Genomic DNA, 20,163 nt, shown 5'->3' with positions numbered 1-20,163 from the left:
CCTTTCTTAATCCAGCCCCTATTTCACTCTTTTATGGTTGCATCTTAAGTCACCATAGTTGACGGTGAAGTTAAAAAGATGCTTTATGAGTCTCATTTATGCTTATACATTTATAATAGTATCTACAGAATGTGAGCTCTTAATTCACATTTTATCCATCACTTATTTTATCTCCACAGATGTATGCGCAATTGTTGTTTTAAGACTCTGTTCAGCCCACAGATGTCTCCACAGCTGCTCTCGATTCCACAAGGGATTTTTTCCCTTAGAAGCAGCTATGTAAGGTTTTTTGTTGTTTTGCTTTGTGTTTAAAAAAAAAAAAATTATTTAAAGCATTGTAAACATTTTTACCTCCTTTAGGAGAAAAAAAAAATATATCTTACCTGAAAGATGGCCTTAAGAATTGCATCAAGAGGGGCACCTGAGTGGCTCAGTGGGTTAAGCCTCTGCCTTTGGCTCAGGTTATGATCTCAGGGTCCTGGGATCGAGCCCCACATCGGGCTCTTGGCTCAGCAGGGAGCCTGCTTCCTCCTCTCTCTCTCTCTGCCTGCCTCTCTGCCTACTTGTGATCTCTGTCTGTCAAATAAATAAACAAAATCTTACAAACAAAAAAAGAATTGCATCAAGAACGATCTGAAAATAAAGCATGATCTGTATTTCTGTTCATTCTTTGAATCCTGCTAAATGGTTTTCATATTGGAGAGGCCCAAGAACTGTAATCATCCAAGAATTGAATCTCCTGCCTCCTATTTCTATGATGGAGTTGATATGGTAAGACAAGATAACGATCGTTGTATTCATTCAGGGCAGAAAGAAAAAAAAATCAATTAAATAAATATCTGGTTTAGGCGAAATTGCCAACTTGAGAATGGCCTGAGGCTTATGGGAAGCAAATGATTCTGACTACTGTCTATAATATCTGCATCCACCAGATCTATGAGCATCTTGATTTTCTTTGTGTGGTAGGGATGACCACACAATTCAATAGAGTGAAACTGAGGCTATGCCAATTATGCTTTTGTCTGCATTACTCTAGAAACCTCTAAATAATTATGTTTGTATAAAGGAGAAGGCCTTTCCTTCAAATGTCACCTACATATTTAGCATCACTGAATATTCAAACCATGAGTGGCCTTACAGAGATCTAAGGGCATTTTCCTCATTTTATAGATTGCACAGTGACAATCAGGACCCTAACATGACTTACACAAACTATGGATCTGGTCTGATGCTCTAGAAGAACTAGATGTCCAATATCTTGACAAATAGGTCACCAGCACCACATCCACTGCCCCGCGCTGGGTTCAGCACATCAGAGGTTAAAACTGCTAAAGATCTCTGAAGTTAAAAGAATGAGGATTTATTGTTACCTTCTTACTTTTTTTTTGGTGTGTGCGTATGGCTTTTGTTTGTTTTGGGAGATGGTCAAAACACTTGTGTAGAACAAGTGTTTATATGATGAAATAGTCTACTTCTTTGTGGGAATTAATGTGGTAGTGAAGGTCTCTATAATTCAAAATCATGGGTAAAAGGTATTTAAAAAAATCTGCAGTGAAACTTATAAACCGGTGTTTTTAAGGGTGGCTATTTTAAACATTTCACTCTGTTTGGATAAAAGTAAAACAAACCATGCAAATTCCACTTCCACAAAGAACTTATGTCTCCACGTCTAAAAGTGGTATTTATATTTCATGCCGAGAGGCACTGTTGAAAAACCGGGGATAGGTTAGAGATATACTTTGATTTATTATCATCATAATAAATAATAGATGCATATATTTATAAGTGCAGAAATTCTCGATTTGGACATTCTAGCGTTGTCAGTTATCCCAAGTTTACTGCCAAGAGATCATGCATCTGACTTACCCATGGTTCATCCAGGAGCTATTATTTCTGACATTCAAACTACAAATTTGTTGGAAGACTTCGATCTTGTGTAACACAATTTAAAGTATTCAATAATGTAAATAGTGCTGTTGTCTCATCACATACTGAAAATTGTTTATGTTGCTTTTGTTTCTTGTTTGGCATTGCTGCTAACATCCTGTCATTTCATTCGGTTGAGTTTCCTCATCTGAAATGACTTGGTTATAAAGACTTGTGCATTTTGATTAGCAATTTTGTAGAGTTGATTTTAAGATGTGGAGTTCCACAGATGTGAATGTATAATCCGATAAATTGATCTTTCCTGAGAATGATATATGTTGTGCTGAGAAAAATAAACCGATGTAATGTTTTTGTATTCCCAATTAGACATCAAAATTAGATGGTATCCTTCACAAGGTAGCATGAAACAATTTTCAATAGCTATTACTTGCCATGCTCTTTCACCAAGATTATTATTGGAGCAGTTTTGTTAGGAAGCGTTTGTGTAACCGACCATATGCTGAAAACTCTTTGTTGATTTAAAGTATAAGGGCTGAGTTTTCAAAGAAGAGATTTTGGTGTGCATAAAGTTACACATGCAATTGCATTTTTCCACAATTACCTAGTCATGCTACAGACTGTCAACCACAGAATTCATTTGCTTCTTTTTTTGAAAGGTTTGCTTTGCTTGCAAAGATTTAATTCAGTGACATATTTTTTTTCCTTTCTTTTTTCCCCAACAAACAAAAGAAGTTTGTGACTATATTTCCTTACATCACATTTTGTAAAATGCTGGACTTAAAAAGATCTTCCCTGGTTCACTTTACTCTTGTAAAGGGTCTCATTTCCACCAAATATTCTTCTCTTTAATTGAATAATCAACTTTAGAATGTTTTGTAAAATGACTTAGAAAAAAATCAATTGGTAGTCTTTGTACTTATTATATAAATTACACTTAAAATATCATGTATATGTAGTAAGTCGTTCCTAGATGCAGAGAGTACAAATATATTAAAAGAAGACTACTGCTCAAAATAAAAGAAAAGCTATAGTAGCAACCACAACCTTTATTCAATACTGCCTTCTCATATTTAAGTGGAAGAAAATGAGATAATACATGTGCTGATTTTGTGAAGTTGCAATTTTACAAATTAGGGTATCCCCTTGTTCTTTGGTCTTGTCTGCTATACGTTCATCAAAAGTTACAGATATTTGAGCATTTCCACGTCATTCTTTTTTTTTTTTTTTTTTTTTTTTTAATGACAAATACCCCCTCTGCCAACAACAACAACAAAAATGTGTAACTTGGATACCAGGTCCTTTTAATGAAGCTTTTGAGTCTTACAAAATATGATTAATCTGATTAGTGATTCAGCCTCCTTTTATGCCTACATTATCTAACACAAAGAGCCCCCCTACAGGTTAAAGTTTAAATGTGGATTACCAGATAAAGCTAGTCCTGACGAGGTTTCTATGGTGCAAGGAAAAATTGGATTTGCTTTTCACCTCATCTCAGGCTCTGTCATCCTGGTTTTTGCCCTGTTCCCTTGTTCACAGCAAGGATATTAATTTTGTAGTAAAATCTTTAAGCAATTATGCAGATAGCTGTGAAAAAGCAACATACACACACAATAAGAGAAGCTTAACTGAAAAATGGACCCCAGATATTCATTAAAAACAGATGGCTACATTGCCAACAGCATAACTTTGGATGTTTGGGCTAAGCTGGTATTAATCTGCCACAAGATGAAGAGAAGATGAAACTGCTGGTGTACAAACTGTGTATTGCTTCTACTTTTTGCTTACAAAGGAATACAATGATGATTTATGGCTGTCTTTTTGATAATAATGTCCAAAAATGAATTCCTTACTCAAAAGTGAAATAACATTGTAATCCTCCCGGCTATCACTGGGTGTTGATGCTGTTTTCAAGACACGAGTAAAAGATAAAGAATCATATGGATGAAGTAGATCAAAGTCGATATGAAGTAATTTTTGTTTTTAATCCTATTGAAAATGGGAACTCTTTTGATTAGTAGCATTTCAAAGCCAATATAAAGCACAATTTTGCATTTATATAATGAAGTAGTTACATTTCTGGCCATTTATTTGGGTTATTTGCCAAGTGGAAATTGTAAATTTTTTTTAGCTTAGACCAAGGTAAGGTAAACAAGTCAGGTAAAGTAAGACAGAAAAACATTTGCCCTGTTCTTCCAGGTAAAAGCATAGATGATAGAGGCACGTTCTGTGCAACTGAGGCAATTGTCATGATGATAAATGCAAAAGTATATATTTACTCATTTACATACTTTTCAAAGCAAATTTAGAGGAAGAGTGTTACACCTAAGACTATATGTTGTAAGTGGCAGAACCGTTATAATGAATTTCAGTCAACTTTTGTTTTGCAGGAGAGATTCATCCAACTAGAGAAATGCTTTCAGAACAGAATGGCTCCGATATTCTATGGACTGAGTCACACTCAGTCGTACCATTACAGAGACAACCATAGTGACTATTGGATCTACAGACTACTTGAAACATCTCGGCATTATTCTACTGCTTCATCTGTATATGAGGGCTGATCTGAGAATGAGTGTTTGAAAGGGGTGCTTGTTACAACTAAAGAGTTTGGGCTTCCCCCCCATTGAGTGTTAACCATTATTCTTTCTTACATAAACAGTACATATTTATTGTAGAAAAAAATTAAACCGGTTTGCGAAAGAGAAGAAAGTTCAGATCACCCGTAATCCTACACCTTGAAATGACCACTGCTAATATTTTTATACATATTTTAGTATATATATATATATATATTTTTAAAGATTTTATTTATTTATTTGACAGACAGATCACAAGTAGGCAGAGAGGCAGGCAGAGAGAGAGAGAGAGGAGGAAGCAGGCTCCCCGCCGAGCAGAGAGCCCGATGTGGGGCTCGATCCCAGGACCCTGAGATCATGACCTGAGCCGAAGGCAGAGGCTTTAACCCACTGAGCCACCCAGGCGCCCCTTAGTATATATATTTTTTAAGATTTTATTTATTTTTTTTGACAGACAGATCACAAGTAGGCAGAGAGGCAGGCAGAGAGAGAGAGAGGGGGAAGCAGGTTCCCTGCCAAGCAGAGAACCCAATGGGGGCTCGATCCCAGGATTCTGGGATCATGACCTGAGCTGAAGGCAGAGGTTTTAACCCACTGAGCCAACCAGGCTCCCCAGTATATGTTTCTATAGAGAGAGAGAGATGTGTATTTTAAAAGAATTGGGAATTTACTGTGTATTTTGAAGTCTGCTTTTATTCTCCCAACAATCTATATAATAACTATCAATTATATGTAATCCGATATTCTACCACCTCATTTTACTGAATCCATAGTATGCTATTGTATGGATAATCCAGAATTCATTTTACCAACTTCTTATTGATAATAAAAAGAGTTTTTAAAATTTTGTTATTATTAAAAAACACCTCAAAGTTTATTTATTCAACTAAAATCTGTATAAAACATGTGTTTTACGAATGAGTTAGTCTTCTGGCAATGTCCCTCCTTCACATGTAAATAAAAACTTGCTTGGGCAAAAGCATATTCATGGAAAGCAGCAAATTCAAGAGGCCTTTGTGATTAATTCATTTTATTTTTCCTAAAGTGCATTTACAGTCTGGATAAAATATCTTGTTGCTAATGGAAGCAATCACATTGTGTTAATAACCCTAAACTATCTTTTGAATGTAATCTGATTTCCACCATCCCTGCCTTGTTTTTCAATCAGGCTCTGTGTTTTAGCCATGAAGATGGCTTGCTCTTCCTCCAGCATTCTATCCTTAAATACCAGCAGACTTTTGAAAACGCAGCTCCTCCTTATAGCCCTGGAACTGTACTCACGTCGCTCTACTAAAGCTTCAACCAGCCTGTGAACCATTCCCTTATTTAACCCCACCTCCCATAGTTATTCGCTGGTATATACAGCCCAATATGCTGGTGTCTCTTTGGGGCTCTTTTAATTGAAAAGATTTGTCCTCGTGTCTGTCTTTTTCAATAGACTATGAGCAACTTCAGGGTGGGGTTTATGTCATACTCATCCTTGCATTTCCTGTATGTAGTGAGATGGCTAACATCTAATAGACATTCTAGAAATATTCATTAAAATAAATAGTGACCTGAGGACACCCTGATGAGACAAAGGGAAAAGCAACACAAAACAGGAGCATCGCCATTTTAGTAAGTCCTGAACAGGACTGCCCAGGGCTCCGACAATTCCTGTGATCTCAATGTCACTTTAAGGGGTGAGAAGAGAGATTGGAACATGCTTTATTTCTCCTTTCATCGCTGTGAGTGGAACAAACCTAGGTCTGGGCTCACCCAAAAGAAAACTAGGCTGGACCTGACTACGTGGGGTAATGAGGGAGCGGGGCTAGATTTTGAAGCAAAGGGAAGTGGTTGAATGTGGACTTGATATACTCTGTGATTGCTGCCTTCCCTTTCTTGAGTGGGAGTGGGGTGGGCAGATGACATAATTATCATTACCTTAAGACAAATAAGTCCCAGATATAGAAGAATCTAATTCATGTATCAATGCTTACTTGTAACTATTGAACATACATTGTGTGTGAAACACCACATTAGCTACTTACAATTATGACTATGATCAATGGCTCTGAAAACCTTTTTGCTCCATCTGCTTTGTGAGATAGTTTTGAAGAGAGACCTAGGAAGTCAGAGAAAGGGAATTTTGGCTTACCCTAAAATAGAACTGGAACAGTCCAAATGAAACAAGATTCCTCAAAAAGAAAGGAGCTTCTCATTACTGGAAGGTTCCAGAAAGCAACACACTGAGGTGGGGGAATGCTGCAGAGAGCTATCTCTCCGTTGTGAAATTGCACTATATGATTTCTAAACCCCTTCCAATCGAGAGTCTGGGAACCCATATAACTCTTCATTTGTGCACAGAAGCCTCCACCTGGAAGAATAATCCCATTTGCAAATACTTTTCACGTGTTTCATTGTTTTTCTTTCTAATTGAGAAATTAGCCAGACCCATAATGTTTCATTGAAAGAACTGTCTTTATTAAATTTGGGAATAGAAATTATATACCTAGAACAACATATAAGTTTAAAGATCCAAACTCACGACTGGATATTAAAACTTTTTCTTAAATCTTTTTCTCATATCAAGATTATTTTTCGGGGTTGCTATGTGTCATGTTATATTCTAGCAGTGGAATTCAACTGGCACATGTATCAAAAAACAATTTCTGTGGTTTGAAAATAATATTAAAAAATCTTTTATTTCAGTGATACCAAATGTTTCTTTGAGGTTAACATCTTGTGACAGGAAATGAACAGAGCATTAAAAAAATATGCAGCTAGACATCATATGAAAATTTAGTGTATTTTCCCACAAGGAAATTTCCTCGTGCAGATACTTATTTTAAACTTCTTGGTAAATAAAAAGTGTTGTATAGAGTTAAATAAGAATACCTATAAATAAGGCATAGCAAACAAATGATGGTTGAAACACTATTTTTAACTGAGATTGTTTTTCTTAACTGCTTGTAGGTGTTTTAAAATTTTGGTAATTCAAAGTTTGCATATGACCAAATGTCTACCTTTAACGAGGTAATGAGCTAGTTAACGTATTTTGTACTATGGCCAAGAAAATTGCTTTGATGATTAGAGCCCTTCACAAACAAGGAAGAGGCCACAATCCCAAGTACAAGATAAGGAAATAGTCTATTCCATCCAAAGCCATTAGCAGTACCCCAAATTCCACTTCACTATACCAAACACACTCGCATATCTTCAGCAACTCATTCCTACATTTGGACAAACCAACCCGAAGTGTATTCTTTACTGATGGCAGTAAAGGATTCAGGTTTAATCACAGTAAGAAACTCAGAAATTTCTACCTTCCTACTGTTCCTTTATTTATGTAGTTAGTGGGTTAGTTAGTTAGCTAATGAACAGTTAAACCCACCATGCTGCAAACGAGATTTGATGATGTGGCATGAAGAAATAACTGGAACTGGAAAGTACTTGGTTTCTCATAGTGTGTGTTTCCTCCTTTTGAAAGTTGGGATCAATAATATCACCAAATAGATATTTAGAAATGAATGTGGAAAAGTTAAAAGTATTATTTAAATGTTATATTACTTATTTTTTCACTACAATTATAACTCAGCCTAAAAATTTTTTTTTAACTATAAAGGAAATACACGTGATTATGGAAATAAGTAGGTACTCTTGGCAAGATTTCACGTGCCCTCATCACCACCAGAGAAGCTATCAGTTCGATTTTCTAAGAGTCAAATTCACATGGTGTCACCGCAAATATTTGGCATAAAGTATCTGGTGTACTGGGATAGGAAAAACAGAAGAACCTTCACCTATGTTGTGGCCACGGATGCTGTCCTAGGCAGGCCTGTCTCAATTCCACAAGACAGACCTCAGTGCTCTGTGCTTCTCACAGCCTGCGCACAATTCCTAACTAGGGACTTAGTTTCTTCTCTATCCGGCCAGGAGAAAAACTGCAAGCAGTGGAAGAGAAAAGATATTTTATTTTCAAGTCTGTAAAGAAGTCATCTCTAATACTTCTCAAGAGTAAGTAAGCCAAATGTGTTACGAAGATACTGGAGGAAAAGTAATGAAATTACAAATTGCAGTGGGCCCCGAGTGCTATAGGTAATGTTGGATTCAGCTAGTGAATTTTGCATGATTTCTAATTTGAGTTCTTCTGCTAAAAAATCTAAAATGCCTCGGGAACCAGGCACCTAGCTTAAAATAGGTGAATCTGGATGAATGTACTTTGAGAGGGAGCAAGGGTGGGCAGGGTGAAGTGGACAGTTGATATCTCATCCAAAGGAGCCACAAGCACTCAGCCAGCATCTACCCCAGTAAAACCAGTCCATCCTCACAGTCTTGCTTTTGTCCGAGAACCTAGAAATCTGGATTTTAATGCAACATCTAAGCTTAGGATGTGGTGAAGCCATCGAATAATAAGCAGATTCTTCGTAGGACAAACAAAATGTGCCCACGTGTTGCAGCTGGTCCATAAATCTGTCCCCCTGCTGGAAGCGCTGAGAGAACCAAGACTGGGCTTCAAAACACCAGACTTGTGCCGACATTTGCTTCCTGCTATTACTGGTACCACATGGTGATGGGCTGTATGAAATGATTAAACTTAGTTGGCAAGGCACCCTTGATTTGAAACGAGAATCCTCTGAAGTTTGCCAAGACATACTACAGTAATGCTCAATTGTCTTTCATGAAGGTATTTGATTAAAAATGCAGACAGAACGATCAATATCTAAAAAACTTATTTTGTCTTTCTGTTACAGAATAGACTTTGTTAGCTTAAGTGTCTCTTTATGAATCTATAAACAAAGAGTTTCACTTTAATTTATCACAAAAACATGTGAGGAGCCAAATTATTAGTATTATTTTAATATCTGAGGGAGGAGACCATTAACACAGACTTAGTTATATAATAGATATGTACAGATAACATTTAGATAGAACTGCTAACATTTGTTTATCGAGCACCATTATGGCCAAGTTCGAAGCACTCAAAATACAATATTTTATTTAATGCCCATATTACCTTAAGATATAGGTACTATTGGGGCGCCTGGGTGGCTCAGTGGTTTAGGCCTCTGCCTTCAGCTCAGGTCATGGTCTCAGGGTCCTGGGATCGAGCCCCACTTCGGGCTCTCTGCTCAGCGGGAGCCTGCTTCCCCCTCTCTCAGTCTGCCTCTCTGCCTAGCTCTGATTTCTCTCTGTCAAATAAATAAAATCTTTAAAAAAAAAAAAAGATACAGGTACTATTACTAACTGCATTTTATAGATGAGGTTATTGAGAATCAGAAAATGTATGCCATTTGCCCAAGGTTATACAGCTAATAAGTGGAATTGAAGCCACTGCAGACTAATTTGGACTTTTAAGTGACACATTCTATTACTGCTCTTACTACTACTTATCTCGAGCCCCTCAATGAACCACACGCTCTCTCATCACGCTGTCGGCCCTGCAAAAAATACGTTATCATCCTTATTTATAGATGAAGAAACTAAGGCTCCTGAAGGGTAGGTAATGCTCTCAACTGAAGAGTGCAAAAATGGGACACAATCTCATATCAGATGCCCACGGCAAGGCCTATCTGAGCACATCACAGTGCTACCATAACGTAATAATTTCATATATTCTTCTTAGATGGAACCTAAACCACTTCTGTTTCAATGGAAGCTCATGTTCTTTGAGTTCATATTCAATGTCAATAAAGGTCTATTGGACAAAATATTGCTAATGAATTAAACCTTTAGAAGTTCATAAAAAACTCTTTAAGATTTTCACTTAATTTCAAAATAACTTTTTTCTTTAATCTCAAATTTTATTCTTTATGTGCAACATGTTTCATTCATCTCAAAACATACTTCTGCAATGATTTTAAAATTTTTAAACCGTATGTTTTTGACCCACTTAACAACTAGATTCCACTTCCAAATATGAGTCAGGTTTTATGGAAAAGGTAGTGATTTGAGAACTGAAAGGAAGAGAATTTTCTAGCCTTTCCATGATGCTGACCCCTCATTTTATCATGTGTGATTCTGATCTTTCTAAACTATAGTTTTTCAATAAACATTTTGTTTAATGATTAATATTATTATATTACTGCTTAGAGTATTAAGAAATGACAAGAAAATTGTATTTCTCTTTTCTACTCAGATCTTATTTTGAGGAAGAATGTTACCTTTTTCTAGATTATGTATATTCGAATCACACAAACTGGCATATTTTAAAGTGTCTAATGGATGACGTTCAACTATTTATTTACATAAAATAATAGAAATATCAATGATTAGAGGCAGTGTTTGAAATATAATAGCAATACCTTTCTATTTTATTAATCGACTTCTGGGCAGTTTCAGCCAGTACAACTACAAGCTCTCAATTCGAATAACCATTTTATAGGAATTTGGCGACTTTAAATATGCCATGCTTTTATTATAGACCTCTCAACACATATGCCTGGAAAGAGTTACAATTAAAATCACACCGGCAGCAACCTGCAGCTTTTCATACCAAAAAGCCCAGAACACAGGGCTGTGGGAAAATGTGATAAATCAAACTCTAAGACTCACAATTTAAAAGCCTCACTTTTCTTTCCCCCACCCCAGAATGTTGACCTTGGTCTGGTCTGTTCCTCTCTGATTGTTCGACTTGCATTCCTCTTCATGGATGATGGTTTCTTATTAAATTATTTATGGATGTGGCTGACACTAGTTGAATAGATTCATTAAATTTCACAAGTTGTTGGAGTCTATTTCACTGGAAAAAAAAACACTCTTTAGACTCTTTAAAGGACAAAAAGCGTCATTTTTTTTTTTAGCTCTTTTAAAGCATTTAATAAAGCATGAAAAGATATGACATCAATCCTGCTAAAACACAAGGGAAAATGAATGATGTTACTGTAAATCTTTACATCAATCACACCCAATACTTTGGAAAACAATATAGTTTTGTTTGCATTTCAGAAGTGACAAACAACTCTTGTGACTGGCTTAACATAGTCACTTTCTATTAGTCAAGACCAGAAGCAAGTCAGAATTAAAATGTGGCCCTGCGTTGCTAGGCAGCGGAGTTGTCTTGACATGGTGGTTAGTTTCCTTTTCACTGAATGACAACAGTGAAATGAAAGAAGTTTTGAAAAACTTGATAATGGTTTTCAAAGGAGAAGGATAATTGGTGGTGCCCGCTTGTGCAGCACTGTGTGGAAACTTTCAGGCGGCCGTGAGAGAGGACTGTCACTAAAAATTTAAACTCTTGTACACAAACTTGACCTAGAGTCTTCTCCAGGTTTTGGCGGTTCATTTTCAGAACACCCCTCTGAGACCGAGGGGTGTAGGATGAAAGCGTTAAGACAGATGGGGAAAGCCCCAAAGGAAGAAAGGAATCAATAGTTGTGATTTAATCCATTGGTGAAAGGGAGGAATTAAGTAAAATCTTAAAAATGAGGAATGTGTAAAAGACCTTTAGCTAGCACCTATAAAAAACATGTTTTAATTGCATGGTGAGTTGCAACTGAGCAGACATTCAAATCAAATGCAGTAAATAGAGAAAGGTTAAAAAAAAAAAATCTTTGCTTTCTTATGCCAGGGATGAAACAATTACCCTGATGTTATTTTTTTTTTTAATATACTCTGATTTAATTCAGAAAAATGTCACCAACGTGATAACTCCCAAAGCATCTGAAAATAATTACAACTTAAGCTTTTAGTGTCTGTGGTAATAATCGAACAGAGCATATTTAACAAAATACAAACAAAAGACCCCAAGCAAACAAAAAACACGCAGAATATACACATTGCTCGCTATTTCACCCCAAACCACCTAATGCAGGAACATTTTGTTTAACCATTTAATTTACCCAGAATTTTAAAAACTGAGCAAAATGGACTCATATTGAAAGAAGGGACCAATTAGTGTTGGATTAACATTCATGGTTATTTACAGTTGTTTTTGTACTTGTTCTTGTGCTCTGACTTCCTAAAATTTCACAACCCAAAGATTTAGAAAAATGGGGTTGTTTAGACGCAAAGTGCAATGAAGTGGCTGTGACCATTGTGTAGACACCACCTCTCTCATTATACCCTCTCAATCAACACTCAGTACACAGGAAACCGCAATAAAGCCCATCTGCCACGGTTAATCTGCAGGCAAACCCACACCCATGTCTATGGCCGTTACTCTCCAACCTTATTATTCTCAGATCCAAAGCTTCATAAGGGATCAGCCAAAGTCCATTAAAGTAAATAATAGCTAGAAATGACAGGCTTAGCAAGGATTGGGAGGAAGTTGAAGACCAATCTGAGCTCTGAGCTCTGATTAATAGAGAAAAGCATTAGGAGAAAAGGGGAGAAAAATGACCTCAGCCTGCTCCAAAGAATTCCTGAACCTTCGTTGTTAGGGCAAGTGCTACCATCTGAGACGTTAGTGATCCTTGAATTTCCTTCACTTTGATGCAGCTCAAATGGGAAAATTTTGAAGGTTCAGCAAGGCCCCAGACCTCAGCTGGAAAGCTGTCTGGAGTCAACCCTGTCAAAATTCTCTTGTGTAAGAGAAAGCCTTTATTAGCTAGATTGCAACAACGGCAATAACAACACCCACAAACACCCGCCACCGTCTCATGAGGAGGGGCCTCTGCTAGAGATTGCAGATGCATTTATTATTTCCTTGCACATAGTCATTTCTAAAACGTCTCCAAACAGATGTAGTAAAATAAAACAATAGTGACTCTTAAAATGAATGCCTTTCAGGAACTAGCTGAATTTAGTCTGCTGATAGGAAAGTGTGTGAGTGTGTGTGTGTGTGTGTGTGTGTGTGAGTGTGAGGGAGAGTGTGCATGTATATGTGTGGTGTGTATGTGTGTAGGGGTAGTATCCAAATATTTATTCAGTTTCATCTTGAACTGTGATATTTATATTTTCGTTGTACAGCACAAAGAATCCTTCTCAAGTAGTTCAAGGTTTGTTGAGTCAAGACAGAATCAAAGTGCTTCAGTTATTTCAACTGTGGGTTTTTATATAAATTGACCAGGAAAAAAAAAGATCCCAAATTTGTTGTAAAAAGGTTTTCTCTCTCCACCATTTAAAAATTATTTTTTACAGCCTCTGTTTGATAAATTTCCTAATGAGAGGATCCCAGGCAATGATATCCCCCACCCTTCCCCACATAAGTGTATTTGGTCTTCAAATGAGACACTTTTGAATTTTGGAACAGCTCTTAGACAGATTTTTGTTTTGTTTTGTTTTGTTTTGTTTTGTTGAGGAAATCTATACCTGGTAGGCCTATTTGTGATTATGAAGAACTCATCTCAAGTCTGCTCTGTTATTTAAAAAAATGTCTTTCCTTGTAGAAAATACCATATTCTTTATGAAATGTGCATTGAAATGAGCCTAGTAGAGAGAGCTCGAAAACTGTGAGGGCTCTTTACAGTTAGAGTTGAAAAATAACAAAGCAGACCCTGCTTGTCAGAAATCCCAGTCTGAGGGGGGAGAAAGCGTTTGGCAGAGGCAGGCAGGTATTGGGAAAGCCCTAGTGATTTCTCAGGAAGATAGTAATGGTCCAGATGAGGACTTGATGTCAGGGAGGCTCACCTTCGAACGCATTTCTTGTTCAAGTTGATATTGTAGCATGCAATTTTCATAAATAAAATGAAGAGGCAATGTAAAGAACCACGGTTAAAATGATGGTTCTTCACAGATATTGCTGATAACTTGGCTAATGCACTGTTGATGTGCACGTGGTACAATTTTCATATTTTAATCTTAAGTAGAACAAGAAATGACAATTATGAAAAGACAAAATAGATACCACCAACAGCTGTAATTGCTATCCAGGCTGCTCAAAGATGGGCAAAAGACACAGTAAATCAATATTAAGTTCTCTACAAACGCAGGTATCACAACAAGGACATCATATAACATCATTATAAGCAAATTCTAATACAATTTGGACAGTTGTAAAGAATATAGGATGAATACAGGGAATGTGAGGCTAACTTGTCCTCTGCAGCTTCAGACAGTATATTCCAGGGGAAAACAAAACAAAACGAAACTCTGGGAAGCATGGCTATGTATTTAGTTAAGTGTGCAAACTGTGCTGGCTTTAGTAAATGAGTGTGATCTTCCTTTTCACAATTTAAAACGTTAAGATCATCAAGGGTTAAATGATTCTGCCACATGCAATTATAACAAGTTGCAATTTACTACTGTTAATACACTACTAAGATTTGGGGGGATGCTTTTGTATATAATACTATTTCCTAGGAAATATTACGTGATATTAAAGAAGACCTAATTAAAATAGTGGGTTGAAAAACCACCTAAACTTAAGAGGAAAAAAAAACTATTAAATATTAAAGGCATAATATAAACATAATTAAAAGAATGAAAATTGAAACCGCTCAGTGCAGACCTTAGCAATGAGAAATGAAATGGAAAAAAAAGGCAAATGGAAAGAAACAAAAATTGTGAGGAAAAGATATAACAAAAGTGACAAATATTTAACAGTAAAATCAAAATTAAACACTTGCTTTTAATATTATAGCTGTGAAGTGTAACGATTCAAATATCCTCGAAAAAGTAGGTCTGATTTCATGTACATCTTTCTGGGGATATTTATTTCCTTTATGGAAAATGTAACAACACATGGCACAAAAAAAGTTTGTATAAATTCTTACCAGTCCTTTGTATCTGTTCGTAAGTTATTTTATGTACTGACATAGATGGAGTATTTCATGTTTCCTTTGAAAATTTAAAATTTTTAAGTGAAGTAAAATGATTAGAACTTATTCCTTCACCTTCCTCTTTCCATAACTGAACATTATTTTGAATTCAGAGGCTCTTCCACAACTACACAGATATGCAACATAAAATAAATTGTTTTCACCATACCTTTCTAATTTTTATAGAAATGTTATAAATATGAAACTAAATTTGAACAATTTTGAGAATTTCTGGTACCAGAAAAGAAATAATCTATTAACCAAAAAACTACCAGTCAGAATCAATTTTCTTTTCTGTGTATGTGATAATGAAAAACAACAAAAGTAAAAATACATCAATTGTTTACTTTTGTGCATGGATTTGTACTTCTATAAAATTTCACCTTTCTTGAACATTGTCCTCATCTTATCATTAGATGGTAGACATTCTTAAATTACTTTGCTATTTATACAAATAAACAATTAAGTGTCTATATAATAAAGTTTATGCACATGTGGAATATGTTTATAAGTAGTTATTTTATGTCATTATGTATATTATAGCATAAACTGACCTATATGTATTATCTCATGTAACATGCATAAAAAAGCAACTGGATTTTAAGGCCTTGAGATGCATATATATATATATATATACACACACACACATATATATATATATATGTGTATATATATATATATATATGTTCAGCCAAACTCAATTGAAATTTTAATTTCATTCATGGAAAATCAAAAAGTTTTAATAATCAATCTGCTGTGTAAATAAGTGAGATTGTAATTGCAAATGCTCTGCATTAGCCTGGGTAATAGAACTGACTTGTAATGAATTTAAATATAAAAAAATTATCTTTGGGCATATTGTATTGCCACTGGCACTTAAAACAGCACTCTTTCCTGTTCTTGATATCAGAGCAAAATCTTTCAAATGAAAAATACTCTTTTTATGCTTTTACTGACTACTCCAAAAAAAAAAGCCATTACTTACTTTCTACCATTATAATAATCTTCAAACAGTGCTTACATTGCTAAAAAGCAAAGGCCTTTGTGCTAACCACAAGGTGTCTCCAATCTTTAAATTCTCTAGACTCCCTCCTCCCCTGTTCCATATTTCAATACCAAGTGAATCTATGTGATCACATTGTCACATTTGAAAACCTTAAAAACACTCATTCAGATGTAAATTGAAAGTGTGTACTTTAGAAGACATTTTATCAAGCTTAAGCATATATGTAAAAATATATATTATATGACATACAAATTATAGTTATGTATTATATGCTTATAATATAGTATATATTAAATAAGAATTCACCAATTACTTTAGGAGCTTATGTTTGGAACCTGGCCTCTTAAAAATAGTGATAGAATACCCAAAAAAGAGGGGAAAAAAGTTTAACATCAGACTTCATTTTAGTTTCTCTGTCGTTGAGATTTAATTTTTAAATAATCCTATCTGGCAGCTACAACCAGCAACTCCAAGGGAATAACCATTTCATAGTGGACTAGACTCATCTGCAAAGAGCCACAAATGCAACTCATTCTTGGTTTTTACAAACCAAAGCTACTGGTGAATAGCAATTACTCAAGTTCACCTCATTATGAAGTATGAATATATAACTAAGACTGAATCTTGTTTAAAAGAATCCCAACTACAGAAAGTCTTTCTAATTCAAGGCCATGCGTGGCTTATCTCCCTCTGTACACAGAGAGGAATGTCGTGTGTGTGTGTGTGTGTGTGTGTGTGTGTGTGTGTGTGTGTCTGTGTGTGTGTTTAATGGGATGCTGTTTATCCCACTATATCTTACCACTCTGTCTCTTTGGATAACAATCACAGGACCCAGATGCTAAGGGTAAGTGATATTTTCCCACAAGCGGCTTCTGGCTCCTTGGCAGACGTGGTAGGCAGTTGCGTTGGCAGCCTCTGTGCTGCCTCTGGCTCTCTTGTGTGGCTTTGCTGTTGAAGGGATGCTTGGCCTGCCCTGTCCTCCTGGATACCATTTCCCTGTGACAGCCCTTGGGTTTTGTGAAGCTTTATTCCGTGCAAATCCCTTGTGCAATCTCTGGATGAACTCTCCCAAGGCAAAACAGGGCCTTTCTTTACAGTTGTGTCTAGTGATCAGCTAAAATGCGATTTCAGGTACTCAGGAAAACCCAAACCCCACCCAAACTTTTCCAATCTTTGTGGGTGTTTGGTTTTAATTTCTGTCCTTGTTTTCACTCTGAGCACATCGTATCCCAACTTAATTGCCAGGGGGTTGGCCAAAGGATTTTGTATAAATGTTGCGCGTGGCGATTTTTATGTTGTAATTTATGTGAGTCTAAAAGTCCCTTTGTTTCCCCATATCCACCATCATAAACAATTTTTGAAGACTTTTTTTCTCAGATCACAAATATCATTATAAAATAAGTCTTGCAAGAAATACAAAGCAGGAATTTCACAAATTTACCAAGCGCAATCGGCAGAAGAGCTATTTAATGAAATAGAGTAGCGTTCTCCTGATATTGATACAGAAGTAATACTTCATTCCCTGCATGCTTGTAATCTGGATGACATTTTGAAGCATGTGCTCAAGTTGTGCAAACAAAGGCACACAGCAGAGCCAAAGATGGTTTCAAAGACACCAATATAACTGTCTGCCGCATAATTTGTGAGACATTTTCACGTTTCCTCGCGGTGATATCACAAAAGTAGTCATAAATGTGTATCATGGATTAAACGATTCACTGGTTTACCATATGGCTGACCACAGTCCCCAAGGAAAAACAATATCTGGGGGGACCGATAGCCATATTTTCTTTGTAATCTGAAATATCAATAAAGATCCCAAGTTCTCTGAACCAAATATCAGGCACATTTGGCATGGAAATGCTCACGCCAGTTAATCCCGGGTTGAAACTGATTTCTTTACATTCTGCCATTTTTATCTCATGTGACTGTGAAACTCTAAAATTATTGATACTATAGTTTTACAGCTTAGCAAGTGAACGGCTACCCAGTCAAAGAAAGAAACAGGTGTTACATGGGTCTTCGGGTAATTATGGAAAGCAGTTTCTTACAAAAGTCTTCACGTGCTGTATGGGGAACTGAAAATTCTCTGATTGCTGTGATAATGTTATAGATTAAGAACAGATACAATTTAGAGAGGAGCATCACCAAAGCCTCACAGAGAAATGAAGACCACTCCTCGGTAGCTATGGATCTGTTTTGGCAAAGTTTGTTTTTAATACTGAATCCTCTCCAATGCAGATTAAGCATTATTGTATACAATGTTCTGCAAACCATGTGCTTCTCGCTCAGTTGAGAAATGATCACATTCCAACATGATTCCAATGTTTTCTTCTGATTTGTGATAAATCCATATTCTGGAAGAGCAATTCTAGTTAAATTAGCAAAGATTGTTGACAACTAGGCTGCTTTGAAGTATATGATCTGATCTTCTTTTTGTTCATGGATCAATTTTGCTCTCTCTTACATGTAAAACATCTAATAAATATTTAAGGAAACCTTAGAGAAATGTTAAATATTTCTGTTAAGCATTTCGACCACCAGCTTCCTGTTCTGTGAAATAGGGCACTTCCCAGAAAGACGATTGCTAAATTTTGTTTTCTCATTTACTATGTTACATAAGAACCCAAAAGATTGTAATTCTATATCTATACACTTTTTGGTAGTAATTTAGACAACATTCCTCTGCTAGTAACTTTTTTCAGTTTCACAACTAAATAGAAGTCGGGCTTTTTCTCTCACTTATAAGGTTTTGGGAATGTATTGTTCTATATTTAAAAGATCTGAAAAGATAGTTGTAAATAATCTATATTTATACCAACAGAGTCCCTGGTAACATTCTCTAAAACAATAAGCAAAAAGAAACTAAAACTATTTTTGGTTCTCTTTCTACCAGAAGGTGTCACTATTGGGACTACGAGGTAGCGATCCCAAGGCATCTAACAAAATTTACTTGAAAGAAGACCACGCATTACCTGTATAATCCAGAAGGTAATTTACTGACATGCTAACCAAACTACCCTACGCAAAATTGCTTGACTAAAATTTTATCTCAAATAAACATGAAATGATTTGAAATATGAAATGACGCTACGGAAAATTATGCTGGGAGAAATCCCAAGGTTCTAGAGATCAGTCATTGCAATAAGAAATAACTCATGGGGTTTCTGAAAGGCAATTTGAGTAGAATCTTAGTAGGCTCCTATTCAAAATAACAATGAATATAAAAATATAAATGTTGGAAAACAAGAAAAGAGTTAGGGTTTTGTCTTTCGAAAACTTTCAAAGTTAAATAACACTTGTGGAGTCAGGTCATTTTTTCAAAGAGGAAAAAAAACCCCAAGTTTCCCCCTGCAGAAACAGATCATACCTATCCTTACCCTAGGAAATATTAAATAATTTTAAACTTCTGGTGGAAAAATTAAATCTTCTCTTTTTTCCCTAAAAGTTTTTTTTTTTTTTTTTTTTTTTTTTTTTTTCCCACCTCTATAAAGAGCTGTGAGCCTTTTTGGGCTTAATTTGATAAAAATATGCTGCAATGATACTTTCATGTTTAGTCTCACTTGGGAAGATTATGTTTGGCCCATATCTCTTCACTGTAACTAGGAAATCTTGGCAGGGAACTTCTGCTTTGCAATTAAGCCAAAAACAATTTTTGGATACTTAAGTTTTATCTAAAGATTTAGTTTAGTTTTTTTGTTTTGTTTTGTTTTTTGTCTTTTTGTGGGGTGTGTGTGTGTGTGTGTGTGTGTGTGTGTGTGTTTTCTAACTGGGAGAAATATAATGAGTATGGGTGTCAACAATGTGTCCCATCCACCACCCCTTCCACACAAACAGTGTCAAGAAATAGAATTGCGTGTTAGAATGGCTTTAACTCTCACACTTGCATGAGAGTCTGATGTACAAAGTAAAGAGAGAGAGAGAGAGAGGGAATGAAAGAGAGATTACCTGTTATATCCTTGCTGAACAATCTTAAAATATCTCAAAGTGTCCGAGCAGCTCATTCATCAGAGCT

The sequence above is a fragment of the Martes martes genome (assembly GCF_963455335.1).
Source record: "Martes martes genome assembly, chromosome: 1".
Lineage (NCBI taxonomy): Eukaryota > Metazoa > Chordata > Mammalia > Carnivora > Mustelidae > Martes > Martes martes.
Note: the sequence above shows the minus strand (reverse complement) of the source record.